We start from the raw sequence: 7,328 nt of genomic DNA, 5'->3' as shown, positions 1-7,328 counted from the left end.
GTTTGAGAGGGGGGGGGGGGGGGGGGGGAGAAGATAGGTTAATTTTTCATTCTACAATTACATTCCATTTGCTGCTACAATTAGCTCGATTGATCTAAATATAAATCTATTATAAATCGTTGTAGCGATGTAAATGCAGGGCGAGAGCGCGGCGCGAAAATGGGAAGGCAGCCGTGCGCGGCGAAACAAAATTACAGCGGCAACTAATATTTCTCTGCGTCGGTCATGAAAGTCCATTTAAAGTTAAAATAAAGTTAAAACAAGCGGTAGCAGTCGCTACCGGTGGTGAGATTTGGCACACGGTTACCGAGCCCGGATCAGAAATTAAGGAGGGAACGTTGCCGGAGGGAGGTTGGAACGCGGCTATTTACGAAATTATTCAGGATTTTATCTACTGGAGTTATTAATATTCCGGCCACGTGAATCACCCCCAACGGGGATTGCACTCTTTTCTTTGGCCAGGGCGCTCTGATCGAGATGCATGCACGAACACTCATACAGATCGCCTACAAGATCTGCGAGAAATGTTCGTTTTTTGCAATGTCCAGCTGCTCAGGTCGTCGGTAGATCGTTCTCCAAATGGGCTTAAAAATGATCCAAGGGATCAAAAATGACAAAAGAGAAAAACATAAAATTTAAGAATGTGAATAAATCGATAAAAATACTGAAAATATATAATATATAGAATAAAAATATCTCTCTCAAATAAAAATTAAAGAGAGAATATGGAGAGAGAATATTAGTATAATAAAAATAGAATATTTTGTTACGTTGAAATATATTCTTGTTTTTTTTATCTCAAATTTAGATGGGAGAAACATCTTTTAGCGCACAAAGATACATATACAAGCTTCGGGCCGCAATCGAAAACAGATATTCGATGCGGTCGTAAGTTTTGAAGTAGGACAGAAACGCTTCATCTGCGGTTCTGGCATTAAGGGATTACGGTTTATGGGAAAAAAGGCGTCCAAAGGAGAGCCGGAAAGGGAATCATTCCGATATGTGTTGACTCGCGCGAGGGATTTGAAAGCCATGAATTTTCATTTCGTGTCGAATCGTCATTACTCTCGTACGCTTCGCGGTACAGCCGAATCCGACGAATGCGATACGGATAATCGAGGGTGAGACAATTACACCGATTGGAGGGTATAAAAATGCATGAGGTCACCGTTCGAGTTCTTTGGTATTTTGCGAAGCAATGATGTTACTGACATGTTTTCTCTTCTCTCTCCTCTCGCCCGGTGTATCTTCCAAGCTCCGTGCGTAGCGTCGTCGATACGCTCAAATCGATTTTTGCGAAGGGTACCTCTGTGAGGAATAGCGTAAAAGGACCACGCCGCGCATAGCAATTCGACGCGATTCCAGTTTCCGCAGCGACGTTACACAAAATATCGCTAAGTCGTATCGCTTTAACATAACCAAGTATGCATGGAAGGTGGTTAAAGGAAGTTCAAAGATACAGACTTGCATACTGAAAAGTAGTGCAGAATTGAGTATCAAAATTAAGATTATAATTAATAATGAAAAGAATGTTTTGACAGAAAAACATGTACGTCTTCGATAGAAGAAAAATCATAATGCAGAATTGTCAAATTTCTAATAGAGATGACATAAATTGCGATGTAGACGCGCGTATCGTGTCAATCGGGATGCGATGAATTGAAAAGGCAATGACACGAAACGAAGGACTTTTCAATTAATAGCGAACGTTGCTCTAGTATTGGACGAAATTACGATTTTGACAGAGCGCATCGCGTTGCTCCACACGTGAAAGAACCACTTCATCATACTTTGTCGATTCCGACGATTTGGGGATCGATGCTGCAAATACTGAGATATCGCAGAAGTTTTACCTGCCATTTTTTTTTTTTTTTTTTTTTTTTTTTATGAATCGTAACGTCTTTATCGCGCGAACTCGTAGTTCGCAGAGACTCGCGTCTTTTTTCTTTCCCAATGGTTTTGACACAGCTCAGCGTGTTTTACTTTCTACATCGAGCAAGTATATAGGAAGCTGACTTATCAATGTTCCTTGCAATACGTCGCTGGCTCAATCGTCACCGTTACAAGTGTCTCAATAAGTTTCAAATGTAGCATTATTGCGGTGATACATGTGAAAAGTAATGCATAATCGTACGTCAATTGACTTTGAACAGATTAAAGAATTTACCGTTCAATTATAAATTGAGAGATTATTAATATGTATTTTTTTTTTAATTTAACAAATAAAATTTTTACTATATTTTAATTTTACATGTTACACTGTATCTCAAAAAAGAATTATAATTATCAGTTATAATTTTAATTATGTCTAAGATTGAATATAATATATTAATAAAAGAAATTTGCGAAATCAGATAAAATATTTTTGAAAATATACAATTATATATTTTTTTTTCGTGGGCGAATACACGGAATTGATTATACGATCGCTACGTATTCCTACCCAGAAATGGTTTCGCGTTGTGGACGCGCGACCGAGTGCCGTGGTGATGTGGCGCAATTCCGAATCTTCCGGTATACATATGTACGTACGTATGTATGAGGAGCGAATACAATGAGATGTGTCGCGACGATTATTAGCCGTGAATACCGAGCACGGAGAAATTGCGCGCCTACGGTGAGGGGGAGTAGGGGGGGGGGAGAGGGGAGGATAGACAGCGAGATCTCATCCTCCTGAGCGACGCACGCCCGGGTAATATGATCCTTTCGACAGGAGGAGCGCGCGCAAGGATGCGAGCAGCAAAGAGCCACCTCACTTCGCATGCCGAGTTCTCAACCCCATCGCTATCCGCCGCGCATCGGCTTGCAGCTCGATCTCCTGTGTAACCTCGTTACACTCGAGAACTCCCCCAAGACGGGAGACGAATGCTGCTAAAGCGTGACGCGCCACGGCTGATACGTGCCGGCGTGTGTCGCTCCTGCCGATAATTACATCTTCGTTAGCAGTCGACGCGAAGAGGGTGGGATCGGTGAGACTGAATTGCAGGAGAAGGAGGATATAGGGTAGAAGGAATGGCGCGAATGCTCTTTTAAGGACGCGATAATGTAATGTAACTTTGGTGCAAGTAGTGCACGCGTATTTTATCCGGCCGTTCTCTCATCGTCAGATGCGCGTGCGGGACACGTTTATCTTAGCTCTTTGTTAATTACGTTCGGCGATGATGAGAATGCCATTATACGACGATGCGAAGCAATGGGCGCGAGTAATTTAATGTGAAATTTCCAAAGCGTGTCTCCATGCGAATACGCGTTATCTTAAAGTCCGTCTCTGCGAGAAGGCGCGTCTGCGGAAGTACGACAACGGTGCCGCGTTTCCCCGTGACTATTTTAATCGACGATTTGAAGCGAACTCGCCACCGACTTACGCGCCGAGTTTCCCACGCGGCTTTTTGCTTGCTCGCGTCGCTGCTTAGAATTAAGCAGAACTTTGATAAAGTTGCAGCAACTTCGTTACAGCGTCGAGTGCATTTGGCATATTCGGGGCGATATAACTCGCCTCTCCGAGGAAGACAATTTGATCAAGCGCTATTTACGGCTAAACGGCGAAGTAATTAATAATATAGCGCAGCTTCCCAAACAGAGCTTTTCAGATGATTGAAGGGAGATACAAAGATTAAAAAAAGATTCTTACGTGCAAGAAAAAAGACCTGACTTTTTTAATCATACATGTTATTATAATATTTCTTTTTCTCTCTTGTATGTTTATCTCTCTTGTTTTATGTATAAAAGTTATCTGGAAAATGCTGATATATTAATTGTAAAAGAGAATTTATACAAATAAATCTAAATTTAAATCTATTTTTTTTTTTTTTTTTTTTTGAAAATTTTATTATTATTATTATTATTTATAAACTTTTGTATTTGTTATTTTCGTATACATCTATTTGTGTACAATCGACAATATAGTAGCAATATCCAAGAGAATCCGGTAATTGGATATTACACGATATTTCTGCATCAAATGAACATCTATGATTATCCGTGGGAATATCTATGTCAAGAGGTACACGCTTTTGATCTCCGGCAAACATCGGGCTAGTTTAATATCGCACCTCTCGTTGATGCGACTAAAGTTCGGCGGGTTAATCTCAAGATTCTCAGAGAATTTCCTAAGTAATTTGTAGATTCACCGAGTATTCAGGGTTATATCAATCCTTTCCGCAGATGAAGTTTCGTGTGCGTGATACGCGGTAATTGGCGATGCCGAATTGTATACGTAGCGAGCGATTTCGCGCGCATGGTTGAGGAGTGTAGCGAAACGGGATGCGACGTATAATTCAAAGGGTGGTAATGCATGCGACATGTAGAAAGGGAGAGGGAAAGTGAGAGAGGTAGAGTACGTCGCGGCGCGCACGTGCATCTTCTTCAACCCCATGATCTCTTTCCGTCTCCACCCCCACTCTCGGCTCTTCGGTTTCCTTTCGACCTTACTCTCCTTTTGGTCTACGACATTAATGCAAAGCGAGGACATGCGGCGACGGTGACGACGGCGGCAACGACGACGATGGCGTCGTGTCGGTGGCGGCACGACCCCGCCGTCGTGGACTACCCCGAGGATGCTTCTTGCAAGAATAAGAGAACAGGATCGCTGGGGATGTCCCGGGATTCTGTCCTCTATCGATCTCCCGCGTATATAGACACTAACTTGTGCCCTCCGCAAGCCGTGCTATGTATCTGCCATATATACATATACCGTATCTCTCTCTTCCTCTACCTTCTCTGTCTCGCCTTTGCCATCATTCCCCCCTCTCTCTCTCTCTCTTTCTCTCTCGATTTCTCCCTTTCTCCCTTTCTCGCCCTCTCTGTGGCCTGCGCGCTCATTCCCGTCTCTCTTTCTCCCTCTCTTCGTCTTGCTCTCAGTTAGCGTCTAGTCGTCCACGACCATCCCCTTCCTCTCTCTCTCTCTCTCAGATTCGACGACGAGGTTTCCAACACGTATACAGAAGCCCGAAGTTTGCACTCGTGTTTGTGTTACGCCACCCCCGACCGCCACCGCTAACGCCACTGTCACCTCTCTTTCCCCGAGGTTTCCCTGTGTGTTGCCGGTACGTGTCTGCGGGGTGGGCGAGATCGCGCATAGCCGTGCTCACCACTGAAGAATGTGTTAGATGCACATAAGCGGCGCGAACGCGTGCACAACGGGACGGAGGTTGCGCCGGGCTTCGTCCCCTTTGTGTTTATCGTATTATCGAGAGGCGCGATCCCCACCGTGTTTCCTTCAAGTCCATCAAACTCCGAATATCATCGCGAAATTTCGATTCGCAGCCTATCGCATGCGAGCTTCCTGTAGTTAGGATAAAATACATAGAATTATTATCGCTTGCCCACACATATTTCAGGAATAAACTGTCATTATCAAAATAACCAGAAGCGCTCATATAAGTAAAAAAAAAATAATAGTCCGAAATTTCGGAAGAGAAATGAAAAATGCTCGAATGTTTCTCTTTAACATGATGACTATCTATTTTTAATATGTTAGCTGTTAGTAGCTTTTCGAGGAGATTAACTCTTCGTTTCGAGGGAGTTAGTAACTTTTTCCAATTTACGTTTGTAAAAATTTTATCTAATATATAAGTGCTTTATGTTACATATTGTATTTTCACATGTCTATGGATTTTTCGAACAACGGTCGATCGAGCACTGAACAAAATTCGAACCGTGTCGCTTCTCGTGCACACGCGTGTGCACGTGTATTCGAGTAAGTGGTGAACCAGACGATTTCCATATTACTCTCCCTATGTATCAACATTGAGAAATATTCGGCCGCACGCGTGGATACGGCTTCGTGTCTCGGTTATATCTTGTTTTTATGTCTTCTTTTTCTTTTAAAGTACGTTTCTACGTTGCTGTTGTCCTCTTGCTTCAGACTCTCTCTTGTTATGTAAAACAAGCATCGATGCAATATCATTTTGTTTTGCATACAAAATCAAACATGAAATGTAATTCGTATAATCTGCATGTTCGCAAATATTGCTTACATAGGGATAAACAAATATGTTATACGTGCAAATAAAATTAGATTCGCGTAGCAATCAATTGATGCAACGTTGTATTACAAAGTGAAACATATTAAAAAATGATAGTCTGTTTTATTATAATAATTTCTATACAAAATTTCTGTAAATTTCAATAATAAGTTATCTATATGATTAATGATATAAATTTTAAATAAAGAACAAATTTTTATTTATATGATTACGTTTAATAGAGTATGAAAAGAGAACACTGTTTTCTTTCAATATTTATGAACGAACTGTTGCTTTATAGACGATCGCTGCTTCGATCATACTATAGTAATACAGGAAATATTACATTATTATATCATTTCAGTCGCTCTGGCGCTCGTCGAGTCCGATAATTCAATTTCAGAAGATTATACAAGTTTGTCGTAATAATTATCTTGCCACTCACGGGGGGGGGGGGGGTATGCGTTCGGACAATTAATTATGAATATCTTATTAATCTGTCTGTGATAAAATATGTATGCGTATGTGCATATAAACTCTACTATATGAATACTTAAACGGTAATGTGTAAATTATATTAATTAAATGAAAGGAATAGTTTTTAAATAATTATGTCAGTAGAATTGGCAGACTCAAAGTTAAATAAAATTATATAATTTTTCAATTTGATCTTTGTTTCTCTTAAACTGGTTAATTACTGATTAATTAAACGCAAAAATTTAGACAAACAAAATTAAATAAAATATTATACGTAATATTTAAAGCAGAGTGAGAGAGAGAGAGAGAGAGAGAGAGAGAGAGAGCAATTTTGTCTCTTTTTCAGAGCTCGGTTTCGATTTACGAGAGATATTATTATGAAAATAATTTTTTATATTAGATCACTCATTACCATTTTTATGCCATTGTGTCTGGTTGATTGTGAAGTATGAGCTGTGCGGCTATACAAATGTTTTTTTTCCGATGCAGCTCGTTGTACCTACAAAGCCATCTTTCTGTTTACTGCATTATTTAGAAGTATGACCCACTTCCGGAAGTCCATTAAATCCCGGCTAGTGCTGTCGGGAACTTGAAGTACGAATATCCTGCTCTGAGAAACTGGCTTAAACGATAGTCACGTAGGAAGTACCACCACGCACCGAAGTTGTCTCGCAGTACCATTGCTTAACATCAAACGATGTCGAACAAAGAATACGCAAATCATTTACACAAAGCATCTCCAACTGCTCTTAAAGTAGATCAAACAAGTACAACGTTTAAACGAACGCATTTTGTTTTATTTTTTATCCTTATTTATTGTAATCTGTTTTTACACACACAGAGAAATGATACATATAATAATTATATGGATTTTATATATATATA

Source organism: Formica exsecta, unplaced genomic scaffold, assembly GCF_003651465.1.
Source record: "Formica exsecta isolate Colony F162 unplaced genomic scaffold, ASM365146v1 scaffold48, whole genome shotgun sequence".
NCBI classification, from domain to species: domain Eukaryota; kingdom Metazoa; phylum Arthropoda; class Insecta; order Hymenoptera; family Formicidae; genus Formica; species Formica exsecta.
Note: the sequence above shows the minus strand (reverse complement) of the source record.